General features: G+C 39.2%; 1 long non-coding RNA gene across 3 annotated transcripts in view; it reads left to right on the top strand.

The window, feature by feature from the left end:
- LOC139606249 (uncharacterized) overlaps positions 1-25,445 on the top strand; it is a 91,984-nt gene that overhangs the window by 45,197 nt on the left and 21,342 nt on the right. Inside the window, exon 3 of one of the 3 annotated variants that reach the window (XR_011684580.1) lies at positions 13,579-13,629. The exons of the other annotated variants lie outside the window; for them this stretch is intronic. This is a non-coding gene — a long non-coding RNA (uncharacterized lncRNA). The remainder of the gene's footprint in view (positions 1-13,578; positions 13,630-25,445) is intronic. 3 annotated transcript variants of the gene reach the window in all.

Genomic DNA, 25,445 nt, shown 5'->3' with positions numbered 1-25,445 from the left:
AGCCAGAGGAACCCACACAGCCCCTGCAAACTCCACACAGAAAGGCATAGGTTCAAATCCAGAACCTCCTTGCTGTGAGGCAACAGTGCTAACCACTGCACCACCGTGACATCTCTTTTCAGATTCAGTGTTGTTCGTGTCCACGTGTCAACTAGCTGGCAGTCGTCGTCCTCTTCATCTGTCTTTGCAAGACCATTGCTGCGTATGGTGGTGTGTTACCGCCTCCTGCAGATCAGTGGGATAGTGTGAAACCATTGGCAGGAGTATTTGCCCCACGTCTGTTATCAGGTTTTACTAATTGAAATAGCATATAGCATATGGGCCACCATGTGTAACTCAAAGACTCTGCTAGTTTTGTATGATCTTAAAGGATCCCACTGGGGAAATAAACAAAATCAAGATTTGTTTAATTTCAAATATCAGACACTGAAACCTGGCTACCTCTTGCTCTGTTAACAAACATGACCTGTCACTGGTGCTAATACAAGCCAGATGGGCTGGCTTCCTCCGACACAATTTTAATCTTCTTAGAGAAATCTTCGAAAGTGTTATCACAGGAAACCTATTTATTACCAAATGCCATAGTTTCTATCTTTGTGAGGATCAGACAGATAGGGCTACTTAAAAGGAAAAACGAGTGGGCAATTAATGTGTCAAGATTTAAACATTTAAAAGACTGCTATAATAAGATAAAACTGCTAGGTTAAAGATAATAGAAAAGGTTATATGATAAAAGGGTAACACTGTGATCTTCATGGGTATTCTTGAATCCCTGGTCTCTTCGCCTACACGTTTGCTTCCTCCATATTTTCAGATGAAAATCCCCATGTATAATGAATACCACATGGAGGATAGTTGTCTGCTGCCAAGATATCTCTCTAAAATGAATTAAGCTTAAGAATAATTTAGAAATGGCAAGGAGCTGCATAGATGAAAAAAATATGCCCACGGGGTAGACAGAGACCTCACTGTCACCTACAGAAGAATAAATGTAGATTTAACAAAAAATAATAATCTTACTATGCTTTTGCATAAACTTAACCTCAGGCAGCATGTGGCCCAAAAGGCAGCAGTCCAGACCTCATGGCTGTAATAAGTCTGTGCTACTTAAACTTCTATCAGTTTGAATGTTCAACCTGCAGTGCATCCTGTGAGGCATGGAGGAGCTGCACCTTTCTATTCTGTTGGCTACACTATTGAATATTTGCCTTATCTTTTCTGTAAGGCTCATATCATTTCAAGTACGGCTCGTTGTGGAGCGAAATCCCATTTTAGCTGTAAATTTTTACAACTCCCTTAACCGCACACATTCTCATTCTCCACCCGCCCTCCCTCTTCTCTCCCTCACTCTCCTTCCCACATTACCCCCCACCTCGCTCCCCTTCCCTCCCCCTCCCTCTTCCCACTCTTCTCTCTCAAGCTTCCTGTGCTGTTGGAAGAGGGAAATAAGTATAATCATAAGTGACTGGTTCAGCTGCTTGAGCTGCCTGAGCCACAGAGACCGATGTATTCTCATGATATCCAGGCACAGTTGTAAATGCCAGGGCACAATCCGCACAAGACGCACTCACTCACACACACACACACACACACACACACACACACACACACACACACACACACACACACACACACACACACACACACAAACACATATACACACACACACACAAATATGCACACACCCACACTCCAGGTACTTCATTTTGCATGCCGGTTGTTGTTAAAATGCCATAAACATGAGCATATTTACAACAGAAGGCAGTTAGAGATCATTTCTGCAGCACTATAGAAAGGCTGTCTCTGTCTCTAGGGAGAAGAGCTCTGCCTAACTGTCTGCATATAGTCTTACTGCAGTAGTTATCAACATCTTTATTAGCACACAAAGAACATGCCCTCTGTGTATGTGTCTCTGTGCGTGTACATGCCTAGATCTGCGTGAGAAACTGTAGGTGTGTGTGAAATCATTACCTCTCACGCAGTTGCCATGCCTGGCTACAAGCCTCCCACTATGCCATCAAACATCGTTAGCCATCAACAGCATGGGACAAAGAGGCAAAAGCATGACTTGTTTACAGAATGAAATAGTGAATAGAAACATAATGGCTTGTAGACAGTAGATTAAAATTGACTGCAGGGCCAGTCGACCATTACCATAGTAGTGACCTATTTTATTTCTCGCTGATCTTCACTGAACGGAGAAAGTGATATTTAATTGAGTGTATGGACAGTGGTCAGCCAATAGGAATCATTTTTCAATGAAATGGAATTTAAATTGAAACCTCGAGTAGGTGTTGCAGTTTGGGTAGAGGTATCGATCACAAGGGGAACATCTGTGCACCGGCAGTGTTCAAATGTTGTGGATCTGGTGAGCATAGCTCTTCGAGATGACACTCCAAGGGAGTTCCCACTCTATTCCCCAGCACTGAACGAGTCACCGGGGGCAAGATGGAAAGCTCTTTCCCTCAACATGGCACCTGCACTTAGTATCTGTCAGAGGCTAGACTGCATATCCTCAGGCTCAATTAATCAGAAGCCCACCTTCTGAGAATTGTGTCCTGGCTCGCATTTAAAGGTACCTGCTGCCATATGTGCCAGTTGTAACCCTGGCGAGGGACAAGTGGAACAGGTTGGCCTAACTTGGCAGGGGGGCAAGATGGTGTTAATACAGACTTTGGGAGATGATTTCCTTTGAGGGAGATCCAATCCAGTGTCACAGCGTGGTGCTCAGGAAGTGGCTGAGACTCCAGTTTCTAATTCAATCTGTTCCAGATCAGCAGGGGGGGTCAGTGTTCATGCCAAGGAGTAACCTTCCATTATGTTCTCTGGTCACTGGGAAAATGTTAGGCCTATTGATTAGAGAAGCCAATAGGCAATCAATAAAGGCGTAGAGCGAAAGCACAAGTACAATTCGCCTACTTTCTGTTTATCTTCCAGCAAAACATAATCGTACACAACTCAACTGTTTCTTATCCAGTAAAAGCTGTAACATGGGTGTGTGTTGGGTCTGGCTGACACAAAACAGAATTTCAGCGTCATAAGAGTGGACATGTCAGAGTGATGTAGTCAGGTATCCTGCCAGACTGCTCTGATGCATTGCTGCCATCTAGTGTTTCTAAGCAAGTGCACAGGTTGATGAGCAGGTTATAACTGTGAGCTAACAGCCTCAGTACCAACCAAATTGTTTTTTTTGCATCTTAAACATTCTCATTGGGAAATGCTTAAAGGAGTTTTGAACAATTAGAATTAATAAGTGACTATACAGAACATACACGCAGCACTAATAGATGATAAATTAAAGCCCAATAGAGCTATGATTTGAATTTAAGTGAAGGTTTTTTTATGGTTAAGGTGATAATAAATCATTTTTATGTGTTGTTTTTGGCTATTTTTACTTGCATTTAGCAGGCTGTAAGACTTAATTCATTAACTTGGATATATCCAGTCTTATTAACAAGATTTGTGAAATCATTAAATCAGGTTCATCTTTATTGTTGAGATATAATTATTTTAATGTGGTTAAAAGATCAGTGCCTCCTCACATCTTGTGGACACTGACAGTAGTCAGCATTAGTGGGACTTTGGTATATCTTGTACCACACTTGTTACCATTAAATTAAGTCACTTTGGTGCACAAATCTGCTTTTGTTTGTCTCACTAATTTCAGCCCTTTTTTTTTTTGCACCCTCATTTTTGCAAACATGGCTCTCAGGCTGTCAGTGGCGTAACTTCACATTTTCCCCAAAACGGCATTGAACAGCACAAAAGATGCTCTTCTTCTTCAGCTGACTCATACAGCCTTCTGCTTTGGCCAATGTGAAGCTTCACTTCTCAGAAACTGGAAAATAGTGACTAACTTAGCAGTACAACATTGACAAAGGACAGAATAACTGTCTTCACTTCACCCTGACTTAATCTGCTGTAGGTAACTAAGAATATTATAATAGCTATCTATATATATATATATATATATATATATATATATATATATATATATATATATATATATATATATATATATATAGTTAGAATATATATTAACACATTCACAATTTAGGAGAAACTCAGCTAATCATTACCACACAAGTTGTAAAGTAACAGTAATTCAGTCAAACACTAAGAATCTCACCATCACTTTCTACACTTTTGACACACTTACCAATCAAATTTATTATTCTGTGTGTCTTCACCAACTAATCGACTCCAGTTATGAAATCCTGATAAAAGTGTCCATTTAGTTCCAGCTGTCTGTGCCCCGGGGAATACTTCATTGCCACCGCCGCCTTTTTCAAAGCACCTCTCCCATGGCTCCATCCAAACTTATCAGATCAATCAAAAAGAAGTATATTGACTTTTATCCTCAGACACTCATGATATAAATCCCTCTGTCTGGGGGCGTAACGAGTCATAAAAAAGAATAAGTGTTTTAAGTTTGAGCTTTACAATTCCTTCCCTTCATTTTGATAAAAAAAATTGTGCTGCTGAAGTGGCGATTCGACACCTTTATTAGGGAGAACTGGAGTGTAGTCATGTGGTTTTTATACTTTTTGGTCTTTCTTGTCAGAGTAGTTTTAGTGCTACACTCAGAGGCAAAGACATCACTTGTAATTATAGTTACATTAATACATTATTGACCTGTTCCTCTTAGATATTCATTCTGCTGCATGTCAGCTTGTTGTTTCTGTTTCTTGTCAGCAGTTTTCAGCTCGACCTCCTCCAGTATAGAAAAACATCCACAGATCTCCCCTAACTTTTGTCCTGGTTTACTTTCTCCTCTGTCCCTCTCATCCACCTGTCTTTCAAAGTTTTTCTTCATCTGTCTTTGAGACCATGATGAGTGGGAATCGCCTTCATCAGGTTTTCTTTCTTCTTCATCACTGGCCTCTCCTTCACAGATCTCCCTCATTTCCTCCCTTTCCCGTCTGCGTGTCTCCTCCCTCTCTCGTCTTTCAGAACCATCCCAGTCTCTCTCCCTCCATCTCCTCCATTTGCTCAGACGCCTTCTTTAGCACCCGTTTCAGCTGTTTTATTATTCTTTTCATCCCTCTCTTCTTTCATCTGCCTCTCTAGTTCACTTGTTCACTTGCAAAGATTTTTGAAGTCTTGAGGTCATCAAGAAAACTTCTTCAACTGTTCACTTCTTTCCTGCAACCATTCCTCTCTCTCTTCCTCACTTCATTCAGCATTCTTCCTCAGTACTTTCTCATTTCCCTCTGTTGAGTTCATCCTTATTTTCCCACAGTTAGGCTTTCACATTCTCATTTTGGACTTTTTCTTTTATTGAGAACGTCTGTAGTTGGTGTCTCTTTTTCTGCTATTTGTTCCTTTTTCCTTCTTGCTGTTGGCGCCTCACTTATGATGTAATTTCAGTTTTTCACAGTGTTTCCGCTGCAGTAGTCTCCTCATTGCCCCAGTACTTCATCCTTTGATTGAAGCTCTTGCCTTTCTGTACTGCTCCTTTTCTCCCATTTCCATAGTCATCTTCTTCTTCTTCTCAACTTCTTTCAACACATATATCAAATAGTTTATCATTAAGAACCATTAAGGAAATAGTTTCATTAATCTACTATTTTGTGTGTATGTTTAAGGTACCACTGGGAAAGGTGTGCCCGCTGCCTCACTTTGTCAACCTAACCAGTGCCTTGATTTGTTGTTGTGATAATGTTACAGTATTCTGTTGTAATGTTAATGTTACTGCGGGCAGCTGTGTTTTTAAAAGACAGCAAAAAGCTGCACCTTTTATCCTGGGGCGCACAAGCAGTAAAGTCTTTACTGCATGCTCACTGACAAAATGCTCAGCTTTAGTGCACAACAGAAACACAGGCTGCTTCTCTTTCAGGAGATGGGCTCCAGTAGCCGGTCGTTGAGAATCACTGATCTGACACCAAATCTGCTGAACAATACAACATGTGAAAGCAGCCCATAAGGCATGAGAAATAAAAACATATTGCACATGTCCCAATGCTTCATGTGCACTGATATTAGATTTTAATTAGACTTAATGAATTAGATGCTTGTAGCATTAAAGATGTTTATGGTTATTTACCAGTTTTCCAAGACACCCCCCCCCCCCCCCCCCCCACTTGAAATTTTGTTGTTTCCATGGAAACTCAGTTACCTTTCTTTTTTCAGGGGTAGACCAGTTTTTTCCTTTTCAAACACATCATTTTCGCATGACAAAAGCAACGCTTTTTGCAGCTTTGAAAACTAAAGCACAGTTACAGCCAATGTTTTCTGCTACAGCAGATCACTACAAGATAAAATCATAATGTGCCGCAAAGATTTGCAGTTGTTGTGTGATGATCTGTAATCTACTGCTCTCTCTTGATGGCAGTTTGAAAGTTCAGCCAAGGATACAAAAACAACTCATAGTTGTCCTTGGGCCAGAATTCTTCAGGAAGTATTACAAATCATCCAACACATGAAAAAATGACTAATACATTAATTACTCAACGCACTGGTGCATGATTCGATGCCACACACTTAAGTCTAAATGTCTAATGAACCACATGTCACATTGAGTTGGATATGTTCATTAATTTAAGTATGAAAATGTGCCAAAGGAAGACAGATTAAGAAAGGTCAAGGTATTAGTCATTGAAATATTAGTCAAATTAGATTATATGGAACAGAATCTGTATTACTGAAGCTCCAGTGTAATGTGTAAACAGTGTGATGCTTCTGCAAAATGAAATGCACAGCACGGCTTCGTTGTAAATGTCAAGGTTAATAAATGTATACTGTCACTGTAGACCACTTAGCTCCAAGTGCAAATCTCACAGCAGCTTCCCTCGTCTGCTTTACACAGACAAGCTGACAGATGTACAATCCTCTGTGTGACTTCTGCTGCTTCTCTCTGAGCTGCGTTGCAGCGTTCAGACTCGGTCTGCTCTCAAAGCCCCTCCCCTCTACTACCACCTTGACATTCCCACACAGGTAAATATGAACAGTATCCACTCTGATTGCCACGGTCGGGTAGACAGAAGTGACAGGCGACGACAGCAGCACAGTGAAGGAGATTATGTACAAAGCTTCCTGTGACAAGTTCAAAGCCATCTTTTGCGGTGAGGAAAACCTTAGTGACAAAATTCAGAAATTTAATAATTACAACAAACAGAGAGTGGCACAGCACTGACAAATTTCCCCACTTTACCCATCAACACAAAGAGAGATGCGTGCAGAATCCTCAGTGAAGAGTTCATGTGAGGGAGGACCTTTTTAAAAGCTCAAAATTCAAAATGTTCCTCTGTGACTTTTACTCTTTCAGTACAAGCTCTTTGAATTATTTGCAAAATGTGCAGAGGAATAGTAAACTCTTGACACGGCACACTAAATGTTCAGAGAACATTGTGTGAATGGAAGAGTCACTGGAATAAGACCCAGGTAGGCCAATGTAAGAAAACTAGATCAACTGAACTTGAATTATCAAACAATCATTGCAGCTCTAGTATGGTCTATATTAAAAATAGGTAAAGAAAATCACCAAATAATGATATAATATTATAATAGAATAGTGACTGATCATAATACTTTCTGATATCTTCTTATCAGTATTAAATAAATTACATCATTGTAACAAATTGTTCAGAATTAACAAAAGTTACCTTTTGCAGTTGAGTATGTTTTTATAAAAGGAAAATGATAAGTTGCTATTCCACTTTAATTACATCATACCAATGCTTTCTAGATATTGGATACATATGTGTAAATGGCCCCCTCAGGTATTGCTCTCTCAAAGTCAAAATGAACTTAATTGTCATTCAGACCATACAACTGAAGTGCACAGCAGAAAGAAATTGTATATCTCCTGGCTCAGTGTGGGGCCATATAAAAAACATGTTCAAATATAAATATGAATAAACAAACACAAGGATAAATAGACATAATGGACATAATAGACGACTAGGACATAACAACTAGTGCAACATGTCAATTATGATAATAAGGTGCTCAAGTCGTGGACACTGAATTATTCCACAAGGTAACAGCAGGTAAAATACAAGTAATACATTAAAGTCAGATAAAAAGTACAGTTTGTGTGGGGGCTGAATATACGCATTCAGTCAGTCTTTGTTTGTCTTTGTAGTGTGCATGTGTGTGTTTTTTAAAAAAGGAACTGAGGAGTCCGACGGCCTGTTGGAAGAAGCTCCTGCAGAGCCTGGCAGTCCTGCACCACATGCTGCAGCAGCGTTTGCCAGAGGGCAGAAGGGTAAACAGTCCATGTGTGGGGTGGGTGGAGTGTCTGATTATTTTGGTGGCTCTGCTCAAACAGTGTGTCAAGCACAGATCCGGTATAGGTGTGAGAGAGGTCCTGATGGTTTTCTCTGCCATCCTCACCGCTCTCTGGAGGGATTCTCTCTCTGTCGGAGGATGAAGATGACTATAAGAGCCTTTAAAGCAGAAACAGATAAAATACATGGAATGACTTGTCTACTTTTTACAAAGTTGTTTTTATCAAATTATGCAGTCAAACTACTAGGTCCAAAAAGTTAATTTACTGAATTATAAATAACACTGCCCGTGACTAGATTCAGATAAATCACTCATTCTGAATCAGCCACTCATAAATTATACATTAATTTAATTAGTTCTTTTACTTTTATTCATTAACACAATTTCATTTGCGTATGTACTAAAGGTTAATCTTATTTGACAGTTTTATAATTTCAGTTTTCTCCTCGTCTCATTGTTGCTGCAGCTATAAAGATGACATGAGCTGGCTTTCAGCTGCAACATTAAAAACCATATATGTGCCAACTTAAATTAAGCCTCTAGTTATGTGGATGAAAAAAAAAGCAAAACCAGCACATTAGCTTTAATAGCTGCAGTCACATGTATTTAGGAGAATGCATAATTTGCTAAGAGATCTGAGAGTCTCAGTGGCACAGCAGCACAACAGAAGGTAGAGGCCTCCTCAAGTGTGATTTGGGTGTTACTTCCAGCAAAAAGGGAACACAGCAGATACAGAGTGATGCTATTAAAGACTTCTACTGCCTCCAGTTTTTTTTTATCTGCACTATGAACTTCATTTTCTTTAATCTAAAATAGTTTGAGTTTTCCCTTGAGTTTCGTGTAGCCAAAAGCATACAGAGGAGTGTTTGGAACCAGAGGCTCGATGATTCAGCTCAGACTGGATGGGGAAAGTGAATGAGAAAGGTTTTCTTCTACTTTAACTGTGCCTGTGACTATTTTGTGTTCTCTATAATTTCATGAACTAGTGTCAATTATTATCGAAACAGTAATGATAAGCATTAGCAACTGATAACTTCTCTGTAGTGTCTATCAGTTACTTTTTACACCACTCTGTGTAATAAGATGTAAATGTACTGCAGCTTTGAAATATAATTACGTAATTAGTTAGAGTTAGTGTGAACATGTTAGCAAACAGCTGAGTCCCAATTAATTGATTAATGAGGCTAAAACATATCAGGATGTCTTCAGAATACTTGTTTCTTCCAAAATAAAACTCAGTTATATAAATTATATAAAACAAAGACAAGAAGCAGATTCTCACAATTAGAAAATTTTTGATGTTTTTGAAAAATAGTTCTATATGATTAATCTGTTCTCAAAATAGTTGACATCTTTGTGTTAAATCAATTCAGCTGTGCTATTTCCAGCAGACCCGGACCAACACTGTTCTTTTGGAGTTGTGTATCTGGCTCTTCAGCTGTTAAATGCTCTGCTATGTTCACCTGCTAGTAGCTCATTTTGTCGGCTGGTTGATGATGGGTGGGTAGTGGACAGAAACAGCTACATGCTGCTACACATAGTTGATGAGAGTGTTAAGGACACTAAAACACTATAGAGAGATAAGGGTAGTTGCAGATTGAGCTAATGATGCAACACATTTTTCATCATTTGATTCATGTTTATTTATGAAAAATAGAGCCACGTCAGTTGCATAAAAGAGGAGGAAAACATGCCATTTTTAAATCAGCTGTGCTGCTTCTCTGCGACAGCTTGTGTCCAGAATGTGTGGTTTAGACACACACTATTACCCTCAGCAAATTCTCACATTTTCAAAAATTCAGAAGATTTAAAAGATTGCCTGTTTCCTTTCACATCCAATATAAAAATCATATAGACTCAATAAGCAGTAATAGCAGATAGGATTAATTTTTACCCGACTGTTCATTCAACTGCTTCAACTCAGCAGGCATGAAATTCTTGTTTCAGAAACCCACCACATTTCAGTGTGATTTAGGTCCAGACTTTGACAAGACAATTTTAAAACTTTAAATTTCTTCCTCTTCTGTAGTCAGACTGAAATCCAGTTTGTGTCTCAGATCATTTTCTTTCTACATAAGCCATTTACACCTCAACTTCAGCTGTAGAAAGATGGCTTCATATTCTCCTGTGAGAGAATCAGTGTTTTTCTGTCCAGAGCAGGATTTATGGCTCATCCAATAATTGCAACCATCCAGGTTGCACTAAATCATCCTTTAACTACAGCCCTTCTTCCATTTTCTTTGACTTCTTCTCATATGCCACAGAACTTTAATTCAGACTTCCTGAGAGTATGCTGGTAGTTTTTTATTCATGTTTTATACAGCGTGTAGTGATTTTTGACTGGACGTTCCTCTTAGGCCTGGATGCTCCTCTGAGGCCCATACCTTCTTTCCTGGATGACTTTCATTTTCTTTTGGAAACATTTTTGGAGGTCGACTGATATGTGGCTCCAGTGTGATTGGAATTTATGTTCTGACTCCCGGAGCTTAGGCTAACCTTGATTGGTTTATTTAACTCTACTAGTTTTCGCAACTTGAATTTGCTGTAGTTTGTGCATGGTAAATAAAAGTTATGGCACAAAATAAAAATGAAAAACATACTGAGAAAGTCAGTAGAGGACAATTAATTAGTGTGAAGGAGCCTAAAATTCCACCCACTTCTGTCATTCACAGGCATAAGAACAGTGAGTTGATGTACAGCATGTTGGTGTGAGGGCAACGTGTATCTGCCCAAAGCTTCTGGTTGTTATACATGCAGTGCATGTGCAAACTGCAACCTACAGAGGTCACCATTGACATACAAATTATTGATAGGTTCTAACACACATGGGAAGTCATCAGGCAGTGAATGACGTGGTTTATAATTGGTGTTTAAAAAAAGAATAAATGCTCTGTAACTGCTTCTCCTGTCACAGGAATTCAGAAGTATGGGGACGAAATGACAGACTGTGTGTGTGTGTGTGTGTGTGTGTGTGTGTGTGTGTGTGTGTGTGGAGACAGAGGCCATATTTCTACTGCTGTTGAAAAAAATAAAGCAAAAGAAGATGCATTTGTGCGTTTTGCACAAATAAATGACTGTCAGGTGGAGTGTTGCGGCCTCTGGTGGCCATAGTGGAGACCCACAGCTTCTCAGCATCAGTGGCTGAGAGAAGCTTGGCTTCACATACAGTTTGCCCATTTCACTAGTGTTAAAGAGACATGAGCTATTCTTATCTATCCACTAATTTCTTGAAAGTACAGGACTCTGTAATTTAGTAATTAGTGGGAAAATGGACACAAAGTTCTGGAGCAGGTGTTCTAGTTAGTTCATTTAGTTTATTATTGATTTTAGAGGGGTTTTTTTTAAGATTAGCACCATTGAAACCCAAGTAAATCTTGATTTATCTTTAATTTATTACTGGAAACTTTATTTTAGATATATGTTGAATTTTATGCTGCCATTTATATTCAATTTTTGGACATTCAGCTGACCTGCCATGCACTGAAAAGAAGGGAATGTAAAGTAAGCTTAGCATTTAAGTGAGATTAATGGTGACTCCTTATTTTTGCTATATTTAAGTACTTCTTTCCAGGAAATTCTCTTGAAAATTATTTTAAATTCATAGATCCATAAAATAAAGTGTTATCTTCTTGCGTTGTGCTGAAATTTCATGTTGCCAGATTGATATATTGATATATAAATATACAATGCTGATATTATGTATATATAGTGAAACTTTTTAGCAGACTAATCATAGTGTTGGTCTTGTTGAAAACATAGTGTGTTTGCACAGAGACTCCTCTGATCCAGCCATGCTGATCCAGGTGCTACAGAGGTCAATTCCATCTCAGAAAAATGTGGCTGTGCTCACAGGGATTTGTGGCTGAAAGTCAAAGTGAACTGAATCACAGTTGTGGTGGTGAAGCAGACATGTGAGACATCCTGATTAGCACTTGTTAAAAATGAATACTATTTAACAATATTAATGATGGGATCAGCAGAGTTGTTACATTAACATCATTGGCTGACTTAAAGCAGTCTGCTTTAGCTAGCAAAGCTAGAAATCTGGTATTTTCAACTGTCAGCTGTTGCAGTAGGGACCAAGACTAAATTAATATAATTGCTAAGGACAAAACTGGCACAGTATCTTATATTTGGAAACAAATCTATCTCAGGTCTCACCACACAAACACACACAGCGTGTCCTGTGGCCGTAGGACAACAAAGTGCTCAACCTTGGAAGTTTCAGCAGAGTTTAATGTCAAACTGGCAAAGAACAACTAGGAAAGCTCACTAATGAGCCCTGAAGTGATTTGGTACAATTTATGGGATAAGAGGGGTGGAGGGGCAGTGGGGTGAGAGAACAGATGTGTGTGTGTGTGTGTGTGTGTGTGTGTGTGTGTGTGTGTGTGTGGTGGTGGGGGGGCAAGACAGGCATGACAGTGTTAAGTGAACATTTCCCACCTCACAGCTGGCAATGGTTGCCATGAGAACCGACAGGGGCAGATGGTGCCCAAATGGTGCCTGAGCGACCCCTCACACACACACACACACACACACACACACACACACACACACACATACACACATCTGTTCTCTCACCCCACTGTCCCTCCACCCCTCTGATCCACCCCTTTATCTGTGGCAGTGTCTGTTGTGCTCTCTATTAGTCTACTTTGCCTGATGATGAGTTCAAACATGAAACTTCAAACATGAGAAAACATGAGTTCAAACTCTGTGCATTAACTTCTGTTTGGCACCAGCAGTTAAAGGCATGGTTCCCTCAAGCAACATACACACACACACACATACACACTCCACTTGAAGGCCTTATACTGACACAGGTTGTGCAGCAACAATTTCCCACAAGATATTGTTTCAGTTGTTTAGATTCTGTCTTTTTAGGTTTTGTCTTGAAGAGAAAATCCCATCATGTCTTACTTATTTGTGGAGTGAGGATTATAATTCTTCCAAACTGTATCTCCCCTGTGATATAATGTATTTTAGTTGCAACAGTACCTCTGTCAATTTCAGAATCACTGAGACATAAAATTATGTAAAAATTTAAATGACGGCTTGAGGTGTTCTAAAACTGGAAATATATGTGTGACCTGTTTGTGATGATTAATGTATTGAGTGGGAACAAATTTGCTTGGGGCTGAGAGCCCAACAGGCCAGGCAAAATGGAAAGTAGTGAGAGATGAAATAATGCATTGTTCTTTTTTTTTTTCTTATTAAAGTTATGATGACTGGGAGACTGGTATAGATTTGACTTATCTAGTCTGGCAAGGTTGCCTCTCTGTTTTCCCATCAGTGCAGTATTCTCAGCCACTTCCAACCTGTGCCTCTTTGTTTATCTTCGTGCAGGAGAAATCTCAGGCTTCATTAGAAATGGCTCCTGGTGAACTATGTATATTGGTAAGTCTAAACCATTGCCTGTAAGACCATTGCATAATTCTGTGTGTGTGTGTGCTTTTGATGTGTGAGAGAGAGAATACAGGGCCACAGCTGAGCCTCAGGGCTTTGGCTCCAGAAGTGTGGCAATTGATTTGGCCCAATGTACAAGGTCAGACTGTGTTATAACAGACACACAGAGAGAAAGAGAAACGAGAGGCACACAGTAAGAGGAACAGAACATGGACATAATGCACACAAAAGGTGTTTTTATGGAGTTACAAGAACAATGGCAAGGAAAAAAAATATGTGAACCCTTTGGAATTACCTGGTTCTCTGCATTGATTGGTTGTAAAAGGTGATGTGATCTTCAGCTATGTCACAGACAAAAACACAGCCATTAAACATTCACAGTGCTGGTAGAAAAAGTAAGCGAGCCCTTGGATTTAATAACCAATTACCTCAGACAAGCTCCTCTAGTAGCTGCTGATCTTTTGGACCATTCTTCCTCATAGAGCTGCTTTAGCTCAGCCTTATTCTTAGGAAGTCTGATGTAAGCAGCTCCCTTCAGGTCACTCCACAGCATCTTTACTAGGTAAAGGTCTGAGCTCTGACAGGGCCACACTTAGTTTGAAGCCATTCTGTAGATTTACTGTCATCTTTAGCGTCATTGTCCTGCTGCATCACACAACTTCTGCTGAGCTGTATAGTTACAGCAGAAAAACTCTGTGCTTGTTAGCGGTTACTGTTCTGTAATGAGCTATCACGTTTGACAACCTCACATTTCTAATAAAATGCATTTTTTTAGCATTTTTCTCAAACTGAAATGAACGATCGACCCTCTGGTGATTTAGTAAACGTTCTTCTGTTGTCCTCTCTGTGTTTTGAAGATGAATTTTGTGTGTGTGTGAGAGAGAGAGAGAGAGAGAAAGAGAGAGAGCATAGAGGACAAGGAATCATGGAGTGGCAAGGTTTGTAATTTCAGGCTTTGACGAGTGTGAATCTGGTCCCACTGTGGGTAGCATCGTGTGTGTTCCTACCTGTGTGCGAGGTTGAGCTGTTCACTTGCGCACACACACACACACACACACACAAAAGAGAATGCATGTGTACAGAACACCCACTTTCACTTCTACACATATTCACCCGCTCACACTTGGAAACAGAGACTTTCTCTTTCACACACAGACACACACAGGCACTTAGTGGGCTGCCATCTGTTCTCACCAGTCAAGCTGTCTTGGCAGCCCCTCAGGCCTGGGACACCATCAATGCCTCTCTCTCTCTCTCTCTCTCTCTCTCTCTCTCTCTCTCTCTCTCTCTCTCTCTCTCTCTCTCTCTCACACTCACACACACACACACACACACACACACACACACACACACACACACACACACAACTCACTTCTCAGTCACTCTCTAGAAAAATCCTTGAGCATCTTTCAAAAATTTCAGATGGCACATTTCAAAATATGTGCTCTGTGCTTTTATAAAGACAATTACTGTGTGTCAAATACTGTTTGCAAATATGTATTTTGACAAAACATCTTCATCACCAGTGACAGTGAAGCCGTAGTCTGAACGCATCTGCCCTCCAGGGTAAACTGCATTAGAAACTGTTTTAAAATGCAAGTTGATAAAGTTTGTGTGCATTTTGTTGTATTTGTGCAAAAATGAGCATGTTTTAAATTAATATATAAAGTAGTTGTAGATTTAACCATGATGATATCCTCAAGAAGCATAAGCCATACTGAATCAAGAAATATGTGTGTCAAGTTTGTGTGTCTCAAAAGTTTTAATTTTGACACAGGAGCTCAGTGTTTTAAGGTCCTGTAACTTGATTCTTACCCATTGCATGCTGGGATAGGCTCCAGTCCTCCTCCACCCTGCATAAGATAAGCAGGTTATGTTTACCCTCCCGTGACACAGGGAATATAACCGTTTCCCCACCTGTGTGACGTCCCTTTCCATGAATTTGTTTTTCCTTTTGTTTTGTTGCAGATAAAAATGGTTGATCTGATTTTCCCACCCCTTCAAAAAGCTTTTATTGTGTTTGCACTGGAAAAACTTCCTGTTTTTTTTCGCTATCAGCATTAGACAAGTTCCTCCAGAGATTCACAAGTACTGTTTTGTTCCCCTGCATTTGTTTATGAAACATTTGATTTATCAAACTGATAAAATCTGATGAGACACTTAGCTGTACTTGGGCACAAACTGTTTAGTGTTGGCTTGTTTTGAGTGTTTCCAGGTTACCCTGCCTGGGGGCATTTAGATATTGTCATCAGAACAATACAGCTGTAATGATTTAAACAAGAGTTGTTTAGAGAGCTAGGTTACTCCATTTAACGTCTTCTGTTTCCGCTTGACAATGACTGTAATCCTTGGCAACACCCAACTCTGATTACAGGAGGAATACATGACCTTTATTTACTTCTTTTGGTAAACATTGAATAGTGAAAGGACTTTTCCCACACACAGCCCTGCAACATGCACACTGACAACTCTAATGCTCTTTAAGTGGTGTCCTGTGAACGACAACAGCAAACTTTAATAATGCAGAGTAAGTCGGCTAATTACAGGTAGAGATCCAACAAAAAGCTCAAGTGTGGAGGTAAGATATGACGTAAAACAGGTTCTCACTGCTCCATTTCTTTTTGTTACATGAGCATTATGCAGTCCAAAAAAAAAAGGGGGGGGGGTCATTCATCATTTACTGAACAAGTCGCTGACACAAATTTAAGCACAGAGGACGGCTTTGACAGCATGAACCCAGGGCTTAACACACACACACACGCACACATACACACACACACGCACACACTTATGCCCTCTTATCCGCAAAGTAATACACACACAAGCTCAAACACACACTTACTGCCAGCAGCACTTTGAGCTTCAGCAGTTAACTGAAGAGTGTTTTGAAGTGTGTTTTTTTGTATTCATGGCAACTCATGTTGACAACGACAAAAGGCGGCAGAACTGTGACACATTTGATTGATTAGCTGGGCGGATTCCCATAGATCAAAAACCACCACAGTAAAAGGATTTAATGAAGTGACTCCTTCACAAAAATGTGTTTCTTTTCTTCTCCATTGCTATGAAGATATTTGCTCCCTCATAAATGTGTTTTAAATCAGACCAGTGCGGTTATCAGTCTAATCAAGATTAGGAAACAGAGGAGGGAAAGTGATGAAAGGGATAAAGTTTGTTCTATATAAAACCACAGGAACTCCTGTGGAAAAACCAGATGAAAAATGTTTTTCCTACATCCTAAACAAACAAGCTATCACCTGTGTTTAAAGGTGTGTGTGGACTTCAGGCTCACAGTGGGAAAATGAGCCTGAAGTTATGTTTGATTTTGTTTTGGCAGAGGTACAGAAACACATCTGACACAATTCTGTTTACTTTTATGATAAAATTGTTATAGCTACTGCTAGTCTTGTAGTTAACACCATACACACTTTGCTGTGTGAGTGGTTTGTTAACAAGTGACACCGGAAACAAGCATAAATCCTTTTTAATTAGCTGAATAAACTTAATTAGAGTTCATATTTTTACATGTTTTCAATGTAATTGCCTGCGTATCTGATATCTCTGACTTAGATTTAAACCTAGAGGATGACATGAACAGTTATCTAAACTTGTCATTAGGCCCCTTCAGTGTATAGTTAACTCACTAATTTTCTTTCTAACTATTTAGCTTGCTAGCTAATATAGCTGTATTTTGTATATTTATCTTTGGACAAGTACCAATATTCTTGGTATTTCAGAAATTCAGCCACTTGTTTAATTTTACACCTAGCATGCAGCTCTACCCAAAGTTGCTAGAACAAAGTCAGCCAGTTCCCACACACAAGCACTGCTAATTGTTGAACATAAACCAAGTGGCAACCCACTGTGACGTTACCTATTGGTTTGTGAAGTGAAACCAGGAAGAAACCATATGTGGACGAGAAGGTGGGGCTGAGGAGGAGTGAGGGGTGGACCTGCTCTGTACTCTATCCTGATTGTCAGGCACGTCACCATAGGCGATACAGTCTGTCAATCACACAATAGCCACACCCTAATGTATACCTTGCTCTATTATCTATTTTCCTCTAAATGGGACCAGGATTTAAAAAATTTACATCATGTTGTGTTGATGAAGATTTGAAACTAGCGATTGAGACCAAAAACGCATTAGGAAAATGTTTAATGTAGTAATAAATCAAGTTAGAAGTAGGGTCATTTCCCCATAGACTTCAATACAATCAGACTTCTTTTTGCAAGATTAGATTAGATAGAATGCAGGTTTAAAGCACTTCTGCATTGGCTTCACTTTTCAGACCCGCTGTCTATGTCCATTTTTATATACAGTCTCTAAAACCTCAGTCGTGGACAAGAACCTTTTTGCATAAAATAAACAGGTTCATGCTTGTCAGGTTAAGTGGTTTCAAGAAGCAAATTGGATGCCGACATAATGGACCTAGTCTCAAGATGGAGTTACTAGCAAAATAAGACCATTTTCAAGGTTTGGTTCAGTTTCCAACAAGAATTAGGCAGAAACACAAAGAGAACAGACAAAAAGTGCCACAGACTCTGAAGCAGAAAAGATTAACCTTGTACCAAAGGGGGGAAAAACACTTGACCTTGAAGCAGGATATTATGGAGGGCAGATTCCTAATAGAGAAAATATAATGAGTCTCATTTAATCGCTGGTTTAATGTGTCTCATGATATGTTCAGAGGTGAATTAAGTGGATATTATATCTTTAAAGCCTTAATCTGTGATTGCTATACAGTCTCCCATCAAACTGACTGTCACAGGCTGATTGATTTTACATGGTGGGTCATGTCTGTGAGTCTGGACTGCAGTCTAGTACCTGGACCAGCAATATAGTGGTGCTGTACACCAGTTGTTGAATCATGAAATTAACAAGATACTTATTTTTCAAGTATATTCTAATGAATATAGCATTGTTAAAGTTGAGAGTTAATAGTTATTGCAAAAATTTGCAAAGATAGAAAACTCAGTCATGACTGTGACTGAGCACAATGAAAAAAAGAGGAGGATAGAGTGAGACAGAGGCAGAAAGAAGAAGACTGGAGTGGGTACCAGAGCCTCAGCTGGTTCCTGATAATCATGTTATCTGGTACGCAAACACGTTAGCAACAAACTGAACCGTTAAACACTCATCATAACTCCATGTAGTCAAACTCATGTCAATCTTTCACTGTTCTCAACACAGAATATGAATTTTAATCATTTAAAGAATTTAAATTTTCTCACATTTCATGAAATTTTCTCAGACCTCTGCAGACTTGGTGAGCACTGCCTCACAAGCTTGGTGAAATTCATTTTGAGAGATAAATGTAGAAATTGGGCTTGTAATAAGCTGAAAGTAGCATTTAAGATGCTCTATCCAGTCTCTCGTTATGCAGGTTTATTTTTACATGAGTAATTACAATTTGACCACCACAATTCTGGACTTCTGGATTGATTAAAATTGATTGTTTGGACGATAAGAGGTGGACAAACCAGGATTTAAAACAGAGAAAACTCACAGGGAAATGTATTAGTCCCATCAGTAGATTTGTTTAAAATTATTTTGAGAATGTTCCTCATAGGGTTCTACTTTGGTGACCTATGACACACGAATTTGCACCAATGACCAGTAGAAAGCTATTTTGACCTATTTTGAGGTGATGGAGAGCCAGAGAGTCCAAAATAGAGGAAGCTGTTGTATCTTATTATCTGCGTTGCACCAGTTACTCCTCAGTAACAATTTTGTTTTTATTTCTCTCGTTCACAGTGGGAGTCATGGGTCAGAATTTCCTTTAAAGAGATGGAAACTGGATTACAAGGCCTAATAGCTAGTGAGTTGTTAACTTTTGGTATTTTACAAGAACACATTGTTCAATATTGTCAAATGTGTTCTTTAAAATCCATACAGAAGATTCATGTCTATAATTACAAACGTCTTATATAAGAGGAGAAACCCAATGTAGTTGGAAGGGTTCAGGGTTTTCTGTATATCACGTGCTGAAATGAAACCCTGCATGTGAGTCTGAAGCTTCAAATTACCACTGTGACAGTATCCTTCATGCAGTGTTTAAAACTATTTTTCCTTGATGGATCCCTTAATTCATTGTTTCCTTGTTTCCTCACACCCTCCTTCCATCACCATTGTAATGCACATAATAATGATTCCTATCATATAAATCCTCTATGCCCTTCATGTCATTCTCCCCTCCCTCTGTCTCTCTGGTACATGTGATGGCTTTTCCTCTCCACCCCTCTCTCATCTTTCCTAATGTCCTCTTTTCCTCCATCACATATCTTATCCTCTTTCTCTATTTCTATAGCACCATCTTCCTGCTCATTCTCCCCTTCTCTTTCATTTCAGTTTCTCTCTATCTCGTCTTTCTACCTCTCTGTAGCCCTGTCTTTTTCAAGACTGCTCTTTGTGTTTTCTATAATCCTCTTTCTGCGGTTGTTTAATCTCCACTTTTAAGAGGCAAGTAGCTGTGGGCCTTTTGATGGCCTTCTGATAACTCCCTATGTGTGTGAATGACACTGTAGGTTTGTGTTAGTGTGTCTGAGTGTGAGATTTTGCACAAAGACATGCACAGCTTTTATTATACCGAATATATAGAGTCTTTGACTTTGCTGAGCTCTAAAAAGAAGTTAATCCTGACCTTGCTGACCTTCAGCAAATGCATCATCCAATTGTTTTTTGAGATTGTTAAAATAAGAATTTAAAAAAAGAACGTAAAAAGGGATTACTCAACCTTACATAGACTATAAGGTCTGAAAAACCATTAATATACAACCGAAGTTGTGACCTTGATGGCCTGTCTGGTGCTGTGGTTTATAATGTTTGTGTTTGTTTAAAACTTTTGATCCATCATGAAAAAGAGTTTTAGCCAGTAAGTATAAAAAATAAAAGCGTCTTGGATCTCTTGAATGGTAGAAATTGCCAAATTGACATTTCTCAGTAGTGTCAAAGTCATTTATAGAGCTGTCCAGCACATAAGCCTTTATATCATGCACATACACACACACACCCAGGATTATGACAGTATCAAATTGGTTATTAAATCAGCCAGGTGTTACAGACTACCGCTCTCTTTTTGTGTGCGTCTGTCTCTGTTTCTCTGTATCTGACGGTGTTCAGGCTTGACTGTGATAGAGATGATATGAACCATCACAGCAAAGAGTTTTGTTCAGTTGCCCTTAAAGGTAAAGCGTTTCAGAAAACAAAAAACAGATAAGTAGGTCAACAGGTTCACAACTTTGGTCATACTAGTGGGTTTTGGACCTTAAGGTGATTTGTTTAAGTGGTCAGAACACTTAGAAACAACTTAAAATGTCTGAGGTTATTTATTATCCTAGTAATATAAAACTAAATACCAGCTTTTTTTTAAAAAAATTATGGAAAACTTTCCAAGAAATTAGCTGAAAAATAAACTCCAACCTAAACAACTATATAGGTTGTCCGCACCTACCCTCTCACCAGAGTGTTTCCTGAATTAGTGCCTTTGGTGCTGAAGGAGAAATGCCACAGAAAACCCTTTTATAATGTGACAATGCTATGGTAAAGGTTTGGGTAGGTTTACAGAAAGATTGTAGTTTGGGTTAAAAGAAGTGCTCTGACCTTTGTTGTCGTGGTTACAACAATAAATGCATGGTTAAGGTTATAGGATGACCATGGTTACGAGAGACACTGGTGACAGGGAACAAACAGCAGTCTCCCGTGTAAACATCCAGTGTTTTGTCAGCCCATCCATCCACCTCGACCTCCCCTCTAAACGAACTTTGTTCCGTGACAACATCACCTGACGACCATCTTTGCTTCTGTCGTAACAACTACGGCCACTAGAGGGCCTTAACACTTGATGCTGTCTCACTCGATGACCTGTCTCTTAACAAAACACAACTACCAGCTGCTTCCACAAGCCACCTATGCGCTTGTTTTTCCTGCGAGGAAAGTTTCATTACGTCCTAACAACTGCCAGAAACCTGCTAGGAAATGACTAACTGTATCATAATGATCCATGTGTATCAATATACAAGTTTCTCATTTTATACAAGCAGAGGCTTTTCTTCAACAGGGTGTTTGTTTTATGAGCATCTGCTCTTGACAAGGCTGAACTCTCACTCTGTCCTCCTTTCTAGACCTCATTACTCTCTCTGTCTACACACAAACACACACACACACAGCAGAGTCCAGGCTGGGTTTCTGGACCTCATTAGTTTTCCAATTAGCTGCTGTCATCTGTCAACTGTCCCCTTGGTTACTTGGGGCAACCATGACGCCACAGCCAATTCTCTGCTCTGATTCATCTCACTGGGAACAGGTGGACTTCCTGTTTGCTTTCCAGGGCAAAGTCAAGATGATTCCTCGCTCTGAAAGTTCAGCTGTTTTTTTTTCACCTGAAGTTATAAAACATGACGTCAGAAGAAAAGTAAGATATCCACCATTTTAACAGACAACAGTCCAACAGACAACAGTGTCCAGACTTTTACAGCAAATAATCCGTAAACCTCAAAACATTATTGTTCATTCTAACACCCTGGTGAAATTTACATACAACAGCCTGTGATCCCTGATAACAAGCTTGGTGCATTGAGAAGACATTTTATTTCAGTGTCTAGCCTCAATCACAAAAGTAAACCCTTGGCTCAAGTTATTTTAGGTTTAATAGTGATTTACAGGCACAGAGTTGATAAAGACATTTCATTTCTACTGATACATTTTGATGGTATGTAGAAGAACAATATGTCAAATATTGAAACCTGACTACTACTGCGAATTACAAACAGAATCATGGTTATGGTAAACCTTAACGGAAAAGGTTGCCTGTTGAGAAAACGGTTTCACATCTAAGTCTATTTAGTAGCTGTTTCGGAAGCTTAAAAAAATAAGACAAAAATATTCATTCCAGCATGCCATTAATTATAACATTAGATTTAATTTCAGCATTAGAAAGTTAAAATTTGGAAAAACAGTTAAAGTTAATGCGTTAACTGAGACATTAAGATAAGCCTGAGCTGGAGATTCAGGGATCTACATAAATGCAAGAAAAACACAAATCACAAGATGAACTACATCACAGCAAAACATGGTTGTTAAGGGTGTGTGCATATGTGCTGATGCTAATATTTACACGCCTGTGTGATTATATGGATGTGAAAGGTCTTGTGGTTTGATGATTACTTGGTAGGAAAAACTATTATTTACTGCCATCAACCTTTAACCTGGATTTTGAGGCGTGGCAAACGGTCACAGATATGCACATACAAACACACACGCATAGACACATAATCACACATCGTCCATCAAGTTGCTGTATACACATAGTAAACAGACTGGGACTAAATGATTTAAGCTACTCTTGAGTTATGTACCAGTTGTGTATCTTAATGCAGCTTGTCTGTGTTCTTTAAATCAGCTGCTCTCAGGAAGACATTACTTTGCACAGCCAGTTAGACTCAGATGTGGTTCTCAGTAGTTCTCATTGGTTGCACTGTTTAGCTCCCACTGCAGTGAGAGGCGAGGTTTGTCATACCACCAGTAAACAAAAAGATATACTTTTTTTGTCAAACAAAGTGCACTCAGTTCATGTTCAGACATTAATGTTGTACTAATCAACAGCTAACGCTACTACAAAGTGGTTAAACCAGACACTGATAATTATTTAACACTAAACAATAATTTATGACAAATGTATCTGCTCTGCATTTGTGTCAACCCTCATCTGCACATTCAGTCTAAAAGGCTACAGTAATAGGGTTATGTAGCTGACACTTGTAGGGCCAAAAACAAGGAAAAAAACACACACATTGGTGGAGACATAAAAATGAGCGACCGTGACAGGGCTCAGAAATCTGCCAAGGAAAGAGGTCACACAACATTGGTGATTTGGGGGTGGTTTGGATCTCTAAAGCTAGATTAACAGGAAAACAACATATCCACCATCCAGATATGATGAAGACGGAAAACAGAATAAACCAAACTGCCGAACTGATCACTTTAGCGTCCAGGCTCGCAAACAACAAGCCTCTTGTGTTTACATAGGTTCAAACCCCAGCAGCAGTAGTTCACTCTGCCTTGTCAGACATTACCAAGAACATTTTTGATAAGTAACATTTTTAGAATTAATATGTTTTTTATTATCATGTGGCCCAGTAACCTAAATACAACTGCCAGCAGTGTGTAATAGCCAATATGTGTAGCATAACATGTTGATCTTCTGTGTTATATCATTGTTGCTGTTGCCCTGTTGAGGCATAAATATTTAACCATGTTTTCTTTTTTAGTTATATATCGATAATTATTGTGAGCCAAAATGTAAATATAATGTTTTTGGACATAGTTAGACACAGTTTTAGCCACAGGCATACGCAGTGCAAACACACCCTAAATTGCCATTCAGCTCAGGTTTACCCTTAATCTCTTTTTTGCTACTCAGATCAAACATGACATGTTTCTGTCAGTCCAGACACGCAGCTGTCCTCACATCACTGCATATTTTGAGGCAGTTAAGTGCATTTCAGTCACCAAAGGGAAAACCTCAGGCACCGTATGTAACGAATCAAACTGCTGTTGAGTTTTTTCTCTTTGAAGAGATGGAGTAATCTGCTCCACATGCTTGCTCTATAACAGTGGTTCCCAACCTTGTCCAACTCATGGCCCACTTGAAAATCTCAAAAATGTTGCCATCCCACATCTGACCTCGTAACAACACAGAGGCCAGATAATGCCTTCTCAGAGCACTTTTTATTTTAATAATAATGATCAAACGTTCAGGGCTGACCCAAAAGCAGGGGAAATTCATTTTTCCCTTTTTGTTTGTTAACTTTAAAAACATTATGTGAGTTTAAATTCTAACATGAAAATTTCGATGAAGTTGTGGATACAGTATTTCCTTCCCTTTTAATGTAATTCTATTATTTTGATTTCCTGAGTACTTTCTATCCTGATTTATTCTCAGTTTTTCTATATGTTGTGTCTGTGCATTTGGTCTACAAGCCAAGCTGTCAGTCATTCAACCTTCATCAGGACAAAAGGGAATCCCACAGTTTATAGTGACATCAAATAGGGGACACATGGGTAATATGCTTGCATTAGACCTAATTGTGCAGAGCCAATTCTCATTATTTTAATACTTTTAAAATATCAGATTCTCTGTGCTCATTTGCGTTGTATCGGTTACATAGTAATTGGAGGGAATGTGAAGAGGAGGCAATCTGAGGAGTGATAGTAGAAGTTAAGAGTGAAGTGAAATGACAGCTCTCTCTCTCACTCCCTCACCCCAGGGCACTGCCATCTGGCCCTCCTATCACTCTACCACCGCACACACATGAACATGAATGTATGCTGATTTTTGCATTGATGTGCCTATGTTATATTTAATGAACTAAATCCATCTTCTCTAACATCTCAAAGGTGTCTACGTTGAGATTTATTACCAGACAAAGAGTGTAGGTTTTCCTTTTTTTGCATAACAAAATAGTATCAAATATTCTTTGGCTTAGTTTTTTTTTTTCCAACACACATCAGATATGGCATCGAGTGCAGATTTTTTATTTCCCCGTTCCCTTCTTCTGCTCTTCTAGTCTGTCCTCTCTTTTTTGCCCTTGGCTTTGTCTTTAATCACAGAAGCATGTGTGCATATCACATTACTGTTTCTCTATCAGCACAAAACAGACCTAATTACAGTGCTATGTGCCCACAGCCCAGACAAGAGCTACTGTAGCGTGCATGCGTGTATGTGTGTTTGTGTTTGAGCATGGATTTGAATTGTGAAACCAGAGTACATTATTTTGCTCTGCTCCCATCGCTGATGGATGGCTAT

The sequence above is a fragment of the Trachinotus anak genome, unplaced genomic scaffold, assembly GCF_046630095.1.
Source record: "Trachinotus anak isolate AG129_WGS33_773 ecotype Australia unplaced genomic scaffold, CSIRO_AGI_Tana_v1 ptg000021l, whole genome shotgun sequence".
Classification (NCBI taxonomy): Eukaryota; Metazoa; Chordata; class Actinopteri; order Carangiformes; family Carangidae; genus Trachinotus; species Trachinotus anak.
Note: the sequence above shows the minus strand (reverse complement) of the source record. Positions and strands in the feature narration are given on the sequence as shown.